This window comes from Rhinolophus hipposideros (assembly GCF_964194185.1).
Source record: "Rhinolophus hipposideros genome assembly, chromosome: 5".
Taxonomy (NCBI): domain Eukaryota; kingdom Metazoa; phylum Chordata; class Mammalia; order Chiroptera; family Rhinolophidae; genus Rhinolophus; species Rhinolophus hipposideros.
This window is the reverse complement of record NC_138051.1, coordinates 75610137-75630316: the sequence shown is the minus strand read 5'-3', so window position 1 is coordinate 75630316 and position 20180 is coordinate 75610137. Positions and strand designations below refer to the sequence as shown.

At 38.8% G+C, this 20180-nt stretch overlaps 1 pseudogene across 1 annotated transcript; it reads left to right on the top strand.

Annotated features, from left to right (window-relative positions):
- Positions 1-11606: 11606 nt before the first annotated feature.
- LOC308497906 (disintegrin and metalloproteinase domain-containing protein 20-like) lies at positions 11607-14028 on the top strand (annotated as a pseudogene). Its single transcript has one exon. The product of its transcript is annotated as a disintegrin and metalloproteinase domain-containing protein 20-like (transcript).
- Positions 14029-20180: the final 6152 nt, after the last annotated feature.

Below are 20180 nucleotides of genomic sequence, written 5' to 3'. Positions count from 1 at the left end.
TTCCATTTCAGACTAGACAATCTGGTTTGGTTCTTTTTGTTTTGCTTTTTTTGTTTTTTGCTTAAACCACCTTATGCCAAAACCTTTAGCTTCCTAAAGCTCAACTATAACACTAATTTGCAAGACAAATAAACCAGCAAACAAAACTGGATTCATTCTGCCACACGCTTTACCCACTTCTTCATCACAACTATCCTACACCGCTTTGGTGGTGGGGGGCGGGGCGGGGCGGGGCGGTAGAATCTCCAAACAATGTGTCTGTGAAAATCTTAAAAAAGTCACGAACAGTGGGAACTGGAAAGGTTTGTGTTGGCTCCCCATCCTGAGGGATGGAGGCAGGGAGTCAGCTGATATTTCAAACGCTCCTATGTCTTACTGCTGTTCATTCATTCTCCTGGACATTACGCATCCCTAATATTCTGAAATTCCTCATTTTTGTATAGTGTCAGTAGTCAGTACATTCTGGTTGCCTTTCAATCACAGAGTTAAATAGTTAACCAAATAGACTCCGTCTTTTCCTTTCTAACGTACAGCATTCAAGTTTATAATTTACCCTAGATTTGCTATGTGGGTGCTGGTAGGTGGAGAGGATTTATTTCAGATATACTGAGTTAATCCGCTTAGAGAGCGTGGATCCATCTGAGCACATTCCATTGCTAATGGATAGGCACTTTATTCCAGGTGCAAGTGGCTGACAAGAGAAAAGCAAAGTTCATAGACAAAGTGAACTATGGTAAAAACGTCCAAGGACAGAGATCTCTAAATTGGGTAAAATTCTAACTTCTTGATTTACTCTCTGTATCTCTTTTGCTATGTTTGTTACTTATCATGGAGTGATAGTTGTGGATGAGAGGGTGGAAAGTTGAAAGGGCTAACAAAAATATAGTGTGAGGAAGGCTGATAAGCTATATAAATGATGTCCCCTTATTTTTCTTAGTGCTCATGTTGAGAGCAGGCAAGAATAGGAAAATGCTTCAAAGAATCTTTGAACCACACTTTTTGCCTTCGTTAAGTTATTCCTAGGACCCCAGAGACCCAAACTCCTAAAGGAACATCAATCTACTGTCAACATTAAAAAGTGGGGCCATTAAAAATCCATATGCTCTAACATTATTGCAATCTTGAAGTAGGTTTTATCAACCCTTTTTTCTTTTCTCACAGCTATTTCAAATTCCTCAAGACCTCTACATACCCCATCTCTCCTTATTCTATCATGCTCAAATGTACTGTTTTCCCTTCTGTCTCTCACTAATATTGACTCATTAGCAAGTCATGAAATCTGTTTAATGGATCATGAACTGCAGATTTTTCTTTAAGGAAATCGAATAAAAATATCAACAGGACATTCTTACAAATTCCTCAGTAATTCTTACACATATAGTGCCAAACTGGGGGGGACGGCGATGGTATTTGAGTGTGTGTGGCGACTGGGGCACAATATAAAATGGATTTCTTATCCTGGAACATGGTAAAAAAAACCTATATCAATAAGTGATGGCAAATTCCAAGACAAAATGATTTCTAGGATTTTCACCATTGCAAACCTATCTGAATTCATGCCCATTTCTACCTCTCTTCTACCCCAGTCCACATCCCAGTTTCACTGGAAAAGTGATCCTCCCCCAGATTCAGATTGTAGCTCCTCGTATTCCGTTCCTAGATCACATCTCCTACCTACTAGAGGACTGATCCTGTCAATTTTCCCTATTCTCAACTATGTTTTCTCCTATTTTACCTGTTCTTAACTGGCAGTTAGGGTAAGCAGTTCATTCTGGTCTGCCCAGGACTGTACTGATTCCTGGTTTTTAAACTGCAAGCCTTGCATCCCAGCAACCTCTTCAGTCCTTAATGGTCACCAGAGGGTAAAGGGGACGGGCAGATGAGGGTAAATGGGGTCAAATATATGGTGATGGAAGGAGAACTGACTGGGTGGTGAACATGCAATGTGGTATATACAGGTGATATAATACAGAATTGTACACTTGAAACCTATGTAACTTGACTAACCATTGTCACCCTAATAAACTTTAAAAAACATTGGAACAGTTAGTCACCCTACCTGCGACACCTTATCGCACGCATACTCAAGTCTGTCCCATCTTTAGAAAGGAAAACAAAACAAAACTGAAGGAACTTCACATTATCCAACATACGATTCTGGCTACCAACTTATACATAGAGCCAAACTTGATAAATGACTTATCAACAGAAGAAACAGTAGATGCCATGGCCTTTTCTTTCCAGATGGTTTGTACTACACTTACCAATGGAGAAAGATTGGTGGTTGAGACTCACATAACAAAGGGAAGCCTAAGCCCACCCCCTTTTGTCTCTCCAGTGATGAAGTTCTAGATTTAACCGCTTAGCAACAAGATCTTTCCGTTGTCCAGAAACAACAACTGGCTCTCAAGGATGTCTTGCTCCAGCTCCACCATTTCTATAGAACTTTATGTGTGACTTCAATATAATTGGAATTGGATAGCCTCCTCAACTCCATTCTGTGTCTCCCTACAGTGTGGCTTAAATTCTGCTTCAAAATTTTGCTGATGCTATTGCATTGGGCCACACTGTTAATCGCTTTTCACTATTGGACTAAATTATAATAACTTTCTAGGTTAAGATCAAATTCTACATCCAGCATGAAATCTTTTTAAAAAATCAAGACAACTGTGATATTCTGTAACTTGCTTTATAATTACCACGTTCAATAGATTTTTGTATTATACAATTTGTAATCTTGCTATTTTGTTTTATATACAAGTTTAAAAATTGCATTGCCCCTTAAACGAAGATGTTTTTGAGAAAAATATGCTCATAATTGTTTGGTCGAGAATTTATAGTATAGTGTTTGGCAAAAATACTTATCGTTAAGATTTGAACTGTGTGAATATTGCATATGATAAAAGCTAATTCAGTAAAATATTAACTCTAACTCTGGATAGATTCTGTTTTAAAGTGTTCATGGCTGATGAGCCTTGCCACCTCCTAATTTAACTAGTAGATTCAGAGCTGTGTGAGATAACTGTCATTGGGAGGCATTTTTAACGGCAGTCTCTTTTATTTCCTCTCAGAAAAAGTTTCTTCTGTCCATGCTGGTTTTCTGAGAAATCTGTTTGGAAGGTTTCGTTTCATAAAGTATTTTTTTCATACAAGCAGAACTTAGAGACACCTCTTTCCTAAGACTAGGAGATTTGGGAAAAAAAAAAAAAGGTCTTTCTGCAGCTAAACTCGGTGGACAAAATCTAGTATACCAGAGATGATTAACAATGAAGAAAACATAACCCAAGAAATGAGAGAATGGGAAACTACAGAGCTCAATGCTGAAAAAGTTTTAGTAGCAAGCCAGTAGCACCAGTAAGAAGAGGAAAGAAACTCAATCTAGGAAAATAGATAACTGAGAAAGACTGAAGTGCCTACTCCCCATCGGACACTATCCTGAGAGATCTAAAGGTGGGAAAAGATTGAAATCTTCCAAAAGCAGTTTGGGCTTGTTTTCTCTTGCCTTAAGAAGGAATAATATTTGTTTCTTTTTAAAATAGCATTAAGGATTTTTGGCTCCAGAAAAGAGAGTAAACACTCTTATCCCTATTGCTCCTGCTCAATACAGGTTAAATCACTGTATTTTATATACAAAACAAACACAAGAACGTTCAAAAATGTGGAGCAAAGAATACAGACCAGCTAGGGACATTTGGACTTAAGTAACAACATGGTGGTGATTTCTCTGCATTTTGCTTTACTCTCATTGCAGTCTGGAGAAGCCTGCAACCCTGAAATGCAATAGACAGATTTTCAAAAGGCTCCAAGACAAGTTTTCTCTCTCTACTCAAAGGACCAAGAAATGAACAGCCTGATAAGACTGAAACCTTTTAGAAAATCACTGTCCTACTCTAGTGAAATGTGCTGGGAAAAATTGTAGCGCCACATGCATCTTTACCAGCAAAGGCCACCTGGAAGGCTTAGACTTCCCATCTCACCCTGTTCTAATGAGGTGTCTCATCCCCCAAACTAGAGTGGTGTCAGTGAAGGTCAAATAGAGTTCTGGGACTTCATCCTCATCATGTAGTATTAAGGCCCCATTCCACAATGTTACTGGAGGCCATTTGGGCAGCAGTAATGAGGCATCCTTCAGTTTGCCAGCCAGGGTGGTATCAGCAGAGGCCAAGATTGGGAGAATGAACTTCCATGCCTTAACACTATGCGGTTCTCCTTCCCTCTAGCATGTCAACAGACACTGAGTGGAGAACCTGGACATGTACCACCATGCAGCAATAACAATGCAATGCTTTCGTTTCTCTGGTAGTACAACGTCAGAGGGTGCCTGATATTTGAATAAGATCTAGAGCCTCAAAATATAACACCAAAAATTTTTTTGAATACAATGGAAATGTACCTGTCATACAAACAACTAGAAATGTTTCAACTCGAATGAGAAAATACAATCCACAGATGCCAACTCTGAAATGATGCAGCTCTTTGGTATTATCTGATAGGGTTTCTGAAACAGCCATCGTCAAAATGTTTCTCTGAGCAACGAGAAATATGAGTGAAATAATTTTTAAAAATAGGAACTTGCAGAAAAATTAAGTCTCACCAAAAATATGTGATATAAAAATGAAAATAATGAAAACTTTGTAACTGAAAAGCACAAAACCCGAAGGCAGAAAGTCACTGGATGTGCTCAGCAACAAAATAGAACAGAGGAATTAATCACAGTACTCAAACATTGAAGTGTTATCATCAAATCTGAAAAGCAGAGATAATAGACTTCAGAAAATATGAAGAGACTCTGGGTCCTGTGGGACTATAACAAAAGATCTGACATTCAGGTTATCACAGTCAATCAAGGTAGGAGAGAAGAATAGGGCAGGGCTGAAAAGTACTCAAAGAAATAATGGCTGAAGTTTTCTTAAATTTGTCAAAAGTTATAGCCTACAGATTGAAGGAGCTGAGAGGTCCACAAACAGGATATATCCAAAGAAACCCATTCCAAGACACATCATAATCACATTTTGAAATCTAAGGGCAAAGATAAACAGTCTTGAAAGTGCTTGAAAGAGAACGAACATCTTGCCTAATCCTACCTATGGGGGGAAACATTTGAAAGACAGCAGATTTCTCATTAAGAAACCCCAGAAGCCAGAAGGAAGTAGCAAAATATGTTACAAGAGTTAAAAGAAATGTCAATCCAGAATTTTATATCCAGTGAAAATATCCATCAGGAATGAAGAGGAAATCAAGACATTCTCAGATGAAGGAAAACTAAGAGAATTTGTTACCTGAAAATAATGGCTAAAGAAAATTCCTAAAACAAAAGAAATTATAAAACAAGGCATCTTACAATGTTGGGAAGGAAGAAGACAATGGAAGAGTCAGATCGTGGGTAAGTACAATGTACTTTTCCTCTTGAATTTTCTAAATTACGTTTGATAGCTGAAGCAAAAATATATTATTGCCTAATGTAGTTCTCAGTGTATGCAGAGGAAGTATTTAAGACATTGATACCGTAAAGAAATGGCAAAGAGGCTAATGGGCACTCAAATTTTAGGCTTCATTTGAATGAGAAAAAATTTTCAGAATTAAAACCACAGGAGCCAAAAATGAAGGAAGAGTAGAAAACAAAAAAACAAAGAACAGAGCAATGACCAGAAGAGTTTTACAAATATAAATATTAGATATTAATATTAAAAGATAGATATTAATCACACATCTATAATCACTTTAAATGTGAATGGTCTAAACAAACAATTTTAAAGCCAGAAATGATCAGGGCATACAAAGTACAAGACCCAACTATATGTTGTCTGCAAGAACCCTACTTGAAACCTACAGATGGATTAAGAGTAAAAGGATGGATGATGATATGCCAACACTAGTCAAATTTATGCTGGAGTGGCTATATTAATTTCAGACAAAGCAGAATTTAGAGTAATGCAAATAATCAGGGATACAAAGGATCATTAAATAATCATAAAGTGATCGATTCTCCTAGAAGACATAACAGTCCTTAATGTGTATGTGCCTGACAGCAGGGTGGCAAATATTTAAGGTGAAAAATTACAAACCTGCAATAAGAAATGGACGAATGCACAAATATTTGGAGATATCAGCAACTCTCTGTCAGCAATTGATAGACCTAGGAAGTAGAAAATCATGAAGGAAGAATATAGCTGAATTCGACAGCACCATCAATCAACTGGATATAAATGACATTTATAGAATACTGCATTCAACAACAGCAGAATACACATTCTTCTGAAACTCACATGGAACATTTACCAAATAAAACATGTCCTGGGAAATAAAACACGCTAATAAATTTCAAAGATTGGAAATCCTACAACTTATCAAACTTTGTGGGGTGCAGCAAATCAATGTTTAGGACAAGTTATAACGCTGATTGCATATATTAGAGAAGAAGAAAAATCTTGAATAAATAGTCTGCCATTTAATTTAATCAAAAGAAAGCAGGAGAAGAAATAATAAACATTAGAGCAGAAAACAGTGAAATTGAAAACTAGAAGATGGTGACAGAGAGCAGTCCAGTTTCTCTCTTTTGCATGGGGCTTTCCAATTTTTCGAGCACCATTTATTGAAGAGGCTATCTTTTTTCCATTGTATGTTTTTGGCTTCTTTGTCAAAAATCATCTGTCCATGTTTATGTGGGTTTATTTCTGGGTTTTAAATTCTATTCCATTGGTCTGTGTGTCTTTTTTCTGCCAATACCATACTGTTTTGATTATTGTTGCCCTGTAGTACAAACTGAAGTCAGGGACTGTGATACCTCCACCATTGTTCTTCTTGTAAGTATATACATACATATATATGTAGAATTACAATTGACATTCATTATTGTTCAGCTTCAGGTGTACAGTGCAGTGATCAGGCATCTATATCGTCACTGAGGTGGTCTCCCAAATGGGACACGTGTCCATCGGATACCCTACAAAATCTTTACATTATTGATTACGTTCCCCAAATTAATTTTCAAAATCCCGTGGCCATCTTGTAGTTACTGACTGTTTTCTAATCGCCTCATCTTCCCCCTTATCCCCACTCCCCCCGCCCATCTAGCAACCCTCAGTTGTTTGTTTCCTTCTTTATCCTGTGTGTTATGTTTAAGTGTATAGTGTCCTATTTGATGTAGGGGTTGCCATTTCCTGCTTCTGTCTGTTTGTAATACTAGTGATGGTTTTGTATTCTTTTGCTTTTCTGTTTCAGGTTGAATAGCCTCCTTCAGTATTTCTTGTAGAGCCGACCATGTGTTAGAAAATTTCATCAGCTTCTGTATGTCTGGAAAGGTCTTTATTCGTCCTTTACATCTAAAGGATGTCTTTGCTTTATATATTATTCTTGGCTCATAATTTCTCTCTTTCAATAGTGTGAATATTTGATTCCACTCCCTCCTGGCTTGTGGAGTTTCTGCAGAAAACTCTGATGATAATCTGATGGACTTTCCTTTGTAGGTTACCATCTTCTTTCCTGGCTGCCTTGAGGATTCTTTGTTTGTCGTTAATTTTTGACAGCTTCAGTACAAGGTGCCTTTGGAGAAGGTCTTTGGGATTGAGATAATTAGGTGTTCTATTTGCTTCTTGGATTCGATGATCCAGTGCTTTCCACAAATTTGGAAAATTCTCATCGACTATTTATTTGAGTATATGCTCTGTTCATATACATTGTATCCAAAGTATTTTCTTGGTGACTCTTGTACTATTACATGATGAAATGTGGTGTGCGCACCTTCACCAAGAATTTGGTTGATATTATCACAGTGTAACATTCCCACCCAAAACGTGATTGTTTGAACCTCTCCGCAGCTTTGAAATTGGTCACCTAGTTATTATATTCACATTTAGATGGACTTCTGATGAAGCATCTCTTATTCTGTGGCCAAAATTGGATTGCAACTACATAATCAGCACTCCATTTGAAAAACCGGTATTATCATATTGGATTTAAAAATTCACGAATCCGGTAGTTGTTATCTACAAATAAAACATGAAAAATAAAGTAGCAGATAAAAGTAAAATGATATGGAAAAGCGATATTATGAATGCACTAGTCAAAGAACACTGGGAATGTGAAATTAATGTTGAAAAACTAGATTTCAAAAGAAAGAACGTTGACAGGGATAAAATGAGAAAATTCATAATGACGAAGTGTTTAGTTGTTCACGATGTAAGGATTCTGCACATATATGCAACTACTAATAAAACTGAAGTTACGTGAAGCAAAATCTGAAAATTGAAGAAGAAATAGATTAGTCCACCTGTCATGTGGGGTGTCATGTGGGATCTCAGCTCCCGCTCACCACACAAGAACGCAGGATACAGTGAGGCCAAAAAGGAACACCCACGGAGCCATAGGTAGGGGAACCACACGACTACATTCTCTCTGGCAGCTGTGTTGGAGACACAGGAAACAGGAGCCACAAGAGCCGCAACCCGCACTCCGCCGCTTGCTAGCTCAGCCACCATCTTCTTGCTAGCTCCCAGTTTTTTTTGCTAGCTTAGCCACAGCAGTTATATTAATGGCCAATGGCTCACTGGTTACAGCTGACGGCCAACTAGCCACAGCTGATGGCCATCCAATCACAGTTGATGGCCGTTTACTACCCGAGTGAGCACCTTTCCACGTGAGGCCGAGAGCCTGGAAACTGCACTCCTGACTCTGTCCCCACACCACCATTATAGGTGAATATTTCAACAGTCCTATCTTAGTAATTGATAGGACAACTGGACAATAAACACATGTAAGACATGACCAACATTACCAATTGACCTACTTGCCATTTGCAGAGCATGCCACACAATGACGGAACATATGTATATACCGATATGTAGTTTTTTCAGGTGCGCAAAGAACACCTTAAGATTGATCATGTCCTGGGTTATATAACAAAAGCCAACAAATTGAAACAAACTGAAATCATGTCAGTTACACCCATTTAATATAATGGAATCAAACAAGAAATCAGTAGCAGAAAGCTTTTTGAAAAATCCACAAATATTTATAAATTAAGCAACTTTTTTCGCAACAAATAATCCCCAAAGAGACAGGAAATATTTTGAATTGAATGAAAGAACAGCAAATCAACATTTGAAAGATGAAGTAGATGCAAACTTATGTCATCAAAAGCTTATATTACAAGGGAAGATATGTTTCAAGTCAATATCAGAGCTTTCACCCTAAAATTCTAGAAAATATAGAGTATAAAAAAATCAAGGAAAAGTGAAGACAGACAATAATGAAGGCCATAATGGACGTACGGACATAAATAAAACAGGAAATAGAAAATAGTAGAGACAAAGCAATGAAACTGAAAGGTTTCATTTGAAACCTTTGTTCTTTGGTTCTTTGAAAAAGATGAGTAAAATTGATGGCTAGTCCGACAAATCGAGAAAAAAGAAGACATAGCTAATTACCATTATCCACAAAGAAAGGCTACATTAGCACAGATCCTTATGTTATTGAAACAATAAGAAGATATTAGGAACAAACTGATCTCAATAAATTCGATTATTTTAATAAAATGGACTAATTTCTTGAACGACAGAAACATTCATAGATCACTAAATAAAGAGATAATTCAAAAACTCATAATAATAACCTAAATACAGTGTGCATATATTATATGAAAAATATATTACAGTTGTTAAAATATAAGTATATGTAATTTTTAATTATATACTTACTATGTAAGTGTAATGAATACTTATACGTATTGTAAGTATTATAAGTATATATGTCTGCAATATATATGTATAGAAAATGAATTTTATAGTTGGAAACCTCTGATCCAGTTTCTTTCATCAATAATTATACCAAAAATTTAAATTATAAATAATACAATAATGCCAAATGTGTACAAAGTCTCCCAGGAAATAACAGTGAAGGGAATCTTCTCACCACATTTTATTAAGCCAACATCACCTTATTTAGAAAAGCAAACTATTCTAAGACAAGAAATCCTCAGACCCCTATACCTTAAGAATACAGGAAGAAACATGTATTAGGAAATCAAATCCAATGATATACAGAAAGCATAATACTTTACCAAGCGGGGTTTATTGTGGGGAGGAAAGGTTTATACCAGTCAAAGTTCAATCTGTGTAATTCACCATTTTGAAAACTAAACAATGAAAACCAGCAATTATGAAGTGTGGTCAACCTTGCCTTCAAGGTTAAGTGCTTCCATCCATAACCCAACATTCTTAGTAGTACTGTAGAGCTCAGTACTGTAATATCTCTGATCCTTTGGCTTCAGAACCCCCAAGAGCTGGTGGAATGGCAAAATTACAGAATTGGCCAAAAGAAATTCAGAGGATATGGGCAATTGCTACCTACGGTAACTAAACAAGAAGCCACGTTTGAAAGTGTAGCAGTAAAATTGGCCCCATCTTGGGGCCTCTTTTCTGCTTCAGACCCACTGGTGTTTAACCAATGGCACCAGATCACATGAAAATCTAGTTGTAATCTGAGTCAATTGTGTTTCTATGGCAAATTTTAAAAGCATAAATAGGTGAGATAACTGTGAAAACATTTAAAATTTCTATTGACATAAAAACGAATTTAGGCCAATCACAACACATTGTTAGGAATTGCATAGAAAGTTACAACTACTCATTTTCTCACAGATGGCACCTTATTCTTGTAACCCCACGTGGCAGAAAGGCTGAGAGATCCCTCCGGAGCCTCTTTTATAAAGATACTAATCCCATTCATGAGGGGTCTGCTCCCAGGACCTAATCACTTCCCAAGGCTTCACCTCCTAATACCATCCCCCTTAGGGGGTCAGGATTTCAACCTATGAATTTTGGTGGGACACAGACATTCAATCTTTAGGACACACCAATCCAGATACATAAGTTTCCCATCACACCAGGAAGTTCATTCCATTCCTCCATTTTCACATCAGGAAGCTACTGATACAAATTCTATTGCCATAGCTTATTTTGGACTATTTTAGAACTTCATAAAAGATAAGTCATATATTAAGTTCCTTTGGTCCGATTTCTTTCTATCATTATATCTATGAGTTCTATCCATGTTCTCAACGTATGAGAAGTCTGTTCTGATGTATTGAGGATTACTCCACTGGATGAACACACCACTTTGTTTATCCATTGGATTATGAAGCACTGGTTTGTTTGTTTCCAGCCTGTGGGGTACATTTATGGACAGTGCTGCTATGAACATTCATATATAAGTTGTAGTGGGATATTTCCTGGGACTGGAATCACCAGGACATAGGGTAGGTATAAGTTTCCCTTTACGAGAAACTTTTATCATACACCCTAATTTTTCTACTCATGACATCTATTTGCTCTTTCTTTCCATGAATCACCCCTCACCGCATTCAGTTTTTACAAAGTATGAGAGAATCGACTTCTCAAAATTCTTGTGAGAAGAAGCTTCCACTTTCCTCTCCATTCTTTGCTTTAATTCCATGTAGATGCCTTATCTCCTCTAAGCTTGAGGAAAAAGAAGCCGCAAAGTGTCTTCAAACTGGACCAACCCCACTTCTTCTTCCCCTGTGATTTCTCCAGGAGACCAGGGGACCTTTCAGCCCAGGATGCCCACCTCACTGAGCACAGCCTCCCCTAATGAGCACACCATTGTTATGTAATAGCTCCCCCTCCCTCCTCCACCTCTCTGGGGGTGGGAAGCCTCCAGCCTCTCTCTGCTCTCCTCCTGACTACACTGCTGGCAAAGCTGCTCTTTCAGAGTTGGTCTTGCCTGCCTCCCACCTGACTGCAGTTTCCGTGGTCATAGGCTCCCTCACCCATGGGGCCTGCCTGGGCCCAGGCCCACCTGACTGGTGACCTCTGGCTGCCTCTGCTCTGGCTACTGCTGTCCCAGGTGTGCTGCTCCCATGCCCTACCAGGATGGCGCTTCACTTCCTCGGAAGTTGTGATCCCCAGGAAGGTGTCCCACAGGATGGTTGGAGCTGGGCTGCAAAACCAGCTCTCCTACAAGATTCCCCTCAGGGGCCGCAGACATGTGCTTCACATGAAGGAAAAGAAGAGCTTGCTGCCCAGACATTTTCCTGTCGTCACCGACAACGACCAAGGCGCCATGCAGGAGGACTACCCCTTTGTCCCTCGAAACTGTTACTACTACAGCTACCTGGAAGGGGTTCCTGCGTCCAGGGGTACACTGGACACTTGCTATGGGGGTCTGCGTGGCATGCTACAGGTGGATGACTTCACTTACGAAATCAAACCACTGGAGGCTTCTTCCAAATTTGAGCATGTGGTTTCTCTGCTTGTGTCAGAAGCAAGATCTGCAGAAGTTGAAAGGTGTAAGATTGAAGGGGAAGACACCAATGAAGCATATGGAGAGGCAGGACTTGCTGAGACCCCTAGAGCAGCCCCTGTGTATTTGTGGTGGCCACATCGGAAATACTTGAAACTTCACTATACAGTTTCTCATTCATTGTATATGATGAGGCCTAATAAGACAGAAGTCATAGAGCGTATGGTGATGTTAAACAGCATAGTACATACCATTTACCATCATAATCATCTTGATGTTTATATACGTGTTTTGTGCATATGGGAACATGAAGATGCGATAAATGTAAAATCCGGAGGTGGTTACCATATCACAGAATATTTTGGTTTGTGGAAATGGCACAATTGGTATCTCAGCATTCCTCATGACACTTCAGTGCTTCTCACAGGACATAAGTTCGATGAAGAAAAAGTACACTTTGCCTTTTTCAATGGAGTATGCAACCCCAACTGGGGGGCAGTAACTGTATATGTAGGAAATTTTCATATATTTTTAGCTGCTGCTGTTTCCGCACACGCATTAGGTCATAATTTAGGTCTTCCTCATGACGGACCTGGTTGTAAATGTTTCCGAAGAACCTTCTGTGTCATGTCTCTTACGCCTAGTGTTAATGATATGCTGAGCAATTGTTCTTATGAGCGACTGCATGCTCTGGTTTCTGCTGCATCTGACAGTTGTTTAAGTCTGGTAAATGTACCATACGATAATTTTCCTTATGTCGCTCCTCGTTGTGGTGACAAGATCATAGATCAGGGGGAAGAATGTGACTGTGGCTCCTTAAGAGATTGTGCTGAGGATAAATGTTGTCAGACCAATTGTTCCCTCTCCATTGGCTATAAATGCAGTGAAGGAGGTTGCTGTGTGGACTGTAAACTTGCCCCTCCGGGATGGATTTGCAGAGACACGCTCGGCATTTGTGATCTACCAGAATACTGTAACGGACAAAGCCCTGTCTGTCCAAGTGACTCTTACATCCAGGATGGAACCCCATGTTCAGCATTAGCCGTTTGCATAACAGGAAACTGTACTGACCGTGACGCGCAGTGTCAAGCCCTTTTTGGCTACCAGGTAAAAGATGGTTCACCAGCATGCTATAATAAATTGAATATAATGGGTGACCGATTTGGAAACTGTGGGGTGAGGACTATACGTGGAAAAGGAAGACCTTTTATATGTGAACCAAAGGATGTCTTTTGTGGAATGTTGCACTGTAGTCATGTCCAAGAAGTTCCTGGAGGGGGCGAGCACACTACATTCCGTCATATAATGGTAGATGCTGTTCGACAAGAAAAATGCTTTGGATTTGAGGCACATTTTGGGGCAGAAGTGCCAGAATTCGGACTTGTAGTGGATGGTGCCACGTGTGGGCCAGGAAAGTACTGTTTTAGACAGAATTGTACTTTTTATCAAGACATGGGTTTTGACTGTGATGTGAAGACATGCAATTTCAGAGGGGTGTGCAACGACAAGAAACATTGTCACTGTCAGAAAGGATGGAGCCCCCCATTGTGTCAGAAAGGAGGATCGGGTGGGAGTATAGATAGTGGCCCCCCATCTGGCAAAGAACTAGGTGTCCGTGCTAAAGTAATTATTAGTGTAAACCATGCACTAGTTCTAATGTTCACTCGTTCACTACTTGTAATGCTTGCAATCATTGTTGGAGGCTTTTCACAAGTAGGTACAGTTCAGGAACAGCAAAAATTAAACCTGGCAAGAAAAAGCGTCCCTTGACCCTGCGTGACTGCTAACTGGGAACTACACAATAGAGAAAATCACACTGGCACTTACTGGCAGAAATGATCAATAATCACTCTGATCATTGAAAAATGCTATAGCCCTTCTGAGGTTGTCATCTTGAAATAAAATGACTTAGCAATTTCAATTCATTTAACATCTCCTGTGTGGTTTTATTGTTAATATTCTCGTGGAAGATAGTAGGAAATTTTAGATTCACTAACAATAGGACCTGTACTTTTTTAAGGTGTTGATTGTAAGGTCTTATAAATGCGCCTGTAGCAAATCTCGTGTGTACCGCTATGCGCTTTTTCATAAGTTTTCCCGAAACGGTTACGTCCTAGATTTTTGTTATTTGTTCACTTAATTGTTAGTGTTAAAAAATAACATAAAAAAGTAACCAGTTGCAGATATTATAGAATGATCTAATTTTGTGCCATTAGCCACTTGAATTTCAACATATCTACAGCTTGCTGAGTTTATGATCTTGGACAAAATCTTCGTCTCTCAAAGTTTTCAGGTCTAAATACTACATTGAGAGGTGAGATGTACTTTTCTGGGCTTTTGTGATGATAAAAGAATGCAGCTAAGAAAGGCCTGGATTATTTTAGGCAGTTAATTCCTGCCAGCTGCTAGCATTCTCATCATTTTGGATTGTGCTAAACCCAGGTATTCGAAATATAATGACTTCAGCATTGTATCGTTAGTCTAAAACAGTTGTATGAGGAGCCGTACATTACCGATATACTTGTTTGTTTTTTATTTAATTATATTGGGTAGCAGTGTGTTCTTTACAGGATGCATCAGCTCCAAGTCAAGTCGTCCTTCAATCTCGTTGTGGAGGGTGCAGCTCAGCTCCAAATCCAGTCTCCGTTTTCAGTCTAGTTGTAGGGGGCGAAGCCTCACCATTCATGTTGGAATCAAAGGGGTTACCTTGCTGATAAGAGCACGTGTTCTAACCAACTGAGCCATCTGGCCGCCCACAGGCAATTCAGTGGCAGCTTGTTCTCTTCAATCTAGTTGTGGAGGGTGCAGCTCTCTGGCCCATGTGGTAATCAAATGGGCAACCTTGTTAGGAGCACGTGCTCTAACCAACTGAGCCATCCGTCCATCCCCTGATATTCTTCTTAAAGCCTCTGGTTCCCATGTTTCCCTGAAAATAAGACCTAGCAAGACAATCGGCTCTAATGCATCTTTTGGAGCAAAAATTAATATAAGACCCACTCTTATTTTACTACCAAGTCTAGGTCTTACGTAACATAACATAATATAAGATCCGCTCTTATTTTACTATAATATAAGACCGGGTCTTATATAATATAATTAGTATAATGTAATATAATACCGAATCTTATATTAATTTTTGCTCCAAAAGACGCAGTAGAGCTGATTGTCCAGCTAGGTCTTATTCTCGGGGAAACACGGTATTAATATCTAGTATCTCATTTAAAATCTCAGTAGTTGCCTAAGCACAGTAGGTCTATAAATACATGATATTGACCGATATATGTACAGAGACCAAAATTTAGGTTGAAAGAAATAGGAAGCAATCACTTTAGAAATGGTGCTCTAGAGAGGGTCTGATAAGTGATAAGTGCAATGTAGATGCCTCAGGCCTTGGATCAAAACTCATTTTGAAAATGTGCAGTCCAGATGTGGGCAGCCACCCAAGGGAGGGGAGGGATGCAGCAGTAGGATCGCGATCAATAGGATCGCCACTCTGTGGCCCTGTGTGTGTCCACACAGCTCTCAGGAGCAGCGCTTCTTGTGCAGGTAGCTTACCTGGTGGATGGGTCCGTGTCTCCGTCCATGACGGGTCTGAACCCATTTACTATGCCCCTGTGAAACATGTGTGAATGCATGTACACTTGGTACCACAATCTACTAAAATCAAAGTTGGATGACCATTTGCTAAATGATTATTTCTTGTTGATCCAAAGGCAATTGTTGAAAGTAACATGTGTCTTCCCAGGAGTAGAGTCATTTTGTTTCTATTTCAACAACCTCTTTGCCAAAGCATGATAACTGGACTTGTAGCCTTTTTCTCTCTTTATTTACTTGTATCCAGTCTCTGTTTATATCCGTATTAATATCCTGTGCATTTGTGAGGGAACTTTTGTATTTCCTCAGGCTATTTAATTTGTGGTACCATAAATCTGAGTGTGTGTGGTGTTATCTTTTCAACTTTGTTGCAGGAACTGAACATGGATCATGATTTTATATTGGTGCAACCATTCTCATCTCGGGCTCCTCCATTATTGCTGATTGTAGATGTTAAGCAGCACACTCTTTGGCTACTCGTCTATTTGCCACTAGAGATCCCGTGCTCTGTTCCCACCTCAATAGTCCCTACAGGTAATCCCCTAGCTGCCTGTCCAACCCTGACAAATTTTCGGTGATGGTGGTCCCTTGGTTTTGGGCTGTGAAGTGCAGCCACTTGGCCTCTTATTTTGTAAGATCTCATTATCCCCAGAGCTATTAACAAACGCTGATCTGTGACAATATGTCCTACCATCACACTGGCCTACAAGAGGAGAGACACAAATGAACTCTTTAGAGAATGATTCTGTCTCTGAGACCAGTGCATTTTTTAAAAAAAATTATTGGTGTGACAGTGTTCAACAAAACTACATACATTTCAAGTGTACAATTCTATAATACGTCATCTATATATTGCATTATATGTTGACTACCCAGAGTCAGCTCTCCTTCCATCACCATATATTTGCCCCCCTTTACCCTTTTTTACCATCTCCCCTTCCCCTTCCCCTCTGGTAATCACTAGACTGCTGTCTCTATGATATTTTGTTTTATATCCTTCAGTTTTATATCCCACATATGAGGGAAGTCATATGGATACGGTTCTTGACTTTTTGTGACTTACTGCACTTAGCATGATAATCTCAAGATTCATCCATGTTGTCGCAAATGACAGTATTTCATCTTTTCTTATGGCAGAGTAGTATTCCACTGTGTACATATATCTTCTTTATCCAATCATCTGTTCAAGAACACTTTGGTCATTTCCATGTCTTGGCCACTGTAAATAATGCTGCAGTGAGCATTGGAGCACATAGCTCTTTATGGATCAATGTTTTCAGAGTTTTTGTGTAGATACTCAGGAGAGGGATTGCTGAGGTCATATGGGAATTCTATTTTTAATTTTTTGAGAAACCTGTGTTTTCCATAGTGGCTGTACAAATTCCCATTCCCACCAACAGTGTATGAGGTTCCTTTTTCTCCACAGCCTCTCCAACATTGATTATCATTTGTCTTGTTGGTGATAGCCATTCTACAGGTGTGAGGTGATATCTCGTGGTGATTTTGATTTGCATTTCCCTAATAGCTAGTGAAGTTGAACATTTTTCATACATCTTTTGGCTGTTTGCACTTACACAGTGGAGGTTTGTGAATGTCGTTGTCTGACCTCAGACAACTCTTCCCCTAACTCTTATTGGGAGAAGTTTCTGTTCATGTCCTCTAGCCCATTTTTAAATTGGATTACTTGTCTTTTTGTTGTTGAGTTGTATTAATTGCTGATATATTCAGAGTATTAGCCCCCTATCGCAGGCGTTGTTTGCAAACGTCTTCTCCCATTCGGTGGTTGCCTCTTTAGTTTGTCGATGGATTCTTTTGCTGTGCAGAACCTTTTCGTTTGATATAGTCCCATTCATTTATTTTAGCTTTTACTTCCTTAGTGCTTGAAGTGAGATTCATACAATCCTCTTTGAACCCCAGGTCCATAAGTTTAGTACCTATGCTTTCTTTTATGCAGTTTGTTTCCGGCCTTATGTTTAGGTCTTTGGTCCAATCTTGAGGTAATTTTGGTACATGATGACAGCAGTCTAGTTTCTTTCTTTGCATGTTGCTTTCGAATTTTCCCGGCACCATTTATTGAAGAGGCTGTCTTTTTTTCATTGTATTTTTTTGGCTCCTTTGTCAAAAATTACCTGTCCATATTTATGTGGGTTTATTTCTGGGTTCACAATTCTATTCCATTGGTCTGTGTATTGTTTTTCTGCCAATACCATACTGTTTTGATTATTGTTGCCCTGTAGTACAAGCTGAAGTCAGGGAGTGTCAGACCTCCAGCATTATTCTTTTTTCTTAGGATTGTGTTGACTATTCGGGGTCTTTTGTGATTCCATACAAATCTGGTGATTTTTTGGTTCTATTTCTTTTAAAAAACGCCATTGGTATTTGGATGGGGATTGCATTAAATCTGTACGTTGCTTAGGGTAATATGTTCATTTTGACTGTATTGATTCTTTCAGCCCATGAACACGAAATGTCTCTCCATTTCCTTGTGTCTTCTTCAATTTCTTTTCAAAATGTCTTATAGTTTTTAGTATATAGATCCTTCACATCCGTTGTTAGGTTTATTCCAAGGTATTTTATTGTTTTTGTTGCAATTGCTAAAGAAATTTTTAAATTTCTTTTTCTGAAATTTCATTGTTAGCATACAGGAATTCAATGGATTTTTGTGCATTGATATTGTGACCAGCAATTTTACTGTATTAGCTGATAGTTTCTACTAGCTTTTTGGTGAAGTCGTTAGGGTTTTCTGTGTAAAGCATCATGTCATCTGCAAAGAGTGACAATTTAACTTCTTCACTCCAAATCAGATGCCTTTTATTTCTTTCTCTTGCCTGTTTGCTCTGGCTAAAACTTCCAATACTACGCTGAATAGGGGTGGTGATATGGGACAACCCTGTCTTGTTCCTGAACATAGAGCAAAGGACTTCAGTTTTCCACCATTGATTATGATAGTAGCTGATGGTTTGTCATATACGGCCTTCATTTGTTATTTTATTTTATTTTATTTTGTAAGGAATCGATGTTTTTATTTTTTAATGTTTGTTGGGGAATATTGGGGAACAGTATGTTTCTCCAGGGCCCATCAGCTCCAAGTCGTTGTCCTTCAATCTAGTTGTGGAGGATGCAGCTCAGCTCCAAGTCCAGTCACCGTTTTCAACGTTAGTTGTAGGGGGCGCAACCCTCCATCGTATGTTGGAATTGAATTGGCAACTTTGTTGTTGAGAGCTCGCACTCTAAGCAAGTGAGCCATACGGCTGTCCTATGTGACCTTTATGATGTTAAGGTATTTTCCTGTGATACCCATTTTATTAAGTGTTTTAATCACAAATGGATATTGTATCTTGTCAAGTGCTTTTTCTGCATCTATCGATATAATCATATGTGCTTTTTATCTTTTGTTTATGTGGTGTATCACATCGATAGATTTGTGTATGTTGAACCACACTTGTGTCCCTGGGATGAACCCCACTTGATCGTGATGTATAATCCTTTTAATGTATCGCTGTATTCGATTTGCTAGCATTTTGTTTAGGATTTTTTCATGTGTATTCATCAGAGATATTGGTGTGTAATTTTCTTTAGTTGTATTATACTTGCCAGGTGTTGGAATTAGGACAATGTGGCCTCATGAAATCAGTTAGGCGGTATTGCCTCTTCTTCGATTTTTTGAGGAGTTTGAGGAAGACAGGTGTTAGAGTGTCTTTGAACGTTTGGTTGAGTTCACTAGTGCAGCCATATGGTCCTGGACTTTTGCTTTGGGAAGCTTCTGAATGACTGAATCAATTTCCTTACTGTTGATCGGTCTATTTAGATTTTCCGGTTCTTTGTGATTCAGTCTAGGAATCTAAGATGTCTATTTCTTCTAGGTTATTGAATTTGGTAGCATACAGACCTTCAAAGTATTCTTGTATGATCTTTTGTATTTCTGTGGTGTCCATGGTACCGTCTCCTCTTTCACTTCTGATTTTGTTTATTTGCGTCTTTTCTCTTTTTATCTTAGTGAGTCTAGCCAAGGGTTTGTCAATTTTATTAACCTTTACAAAGAGCCAGGGCTTTGTTGCATCAATTTTTTTCTGTTGTCTCATTGTTGTCTGTTTCATTTAGTTCTGCTCTGATTTTTATTAGTTCCTTCCTTTTGCTGATTTTGGGTTTCATTTGTTCTTCTTTCTAGTTCTTTAAGGTGTAATGTTAGGTTGTTTATCTGGGATTTTTCTGGTTTGTTGAGAGAGGCCGGTATAGGTATAAATTTCCCTGTTACTACTGCTTTTGCTGCATACCAATAATTTTGGTAGGATGTATTTTTATCCTCATTTGTTTCTATGTATCTTTTT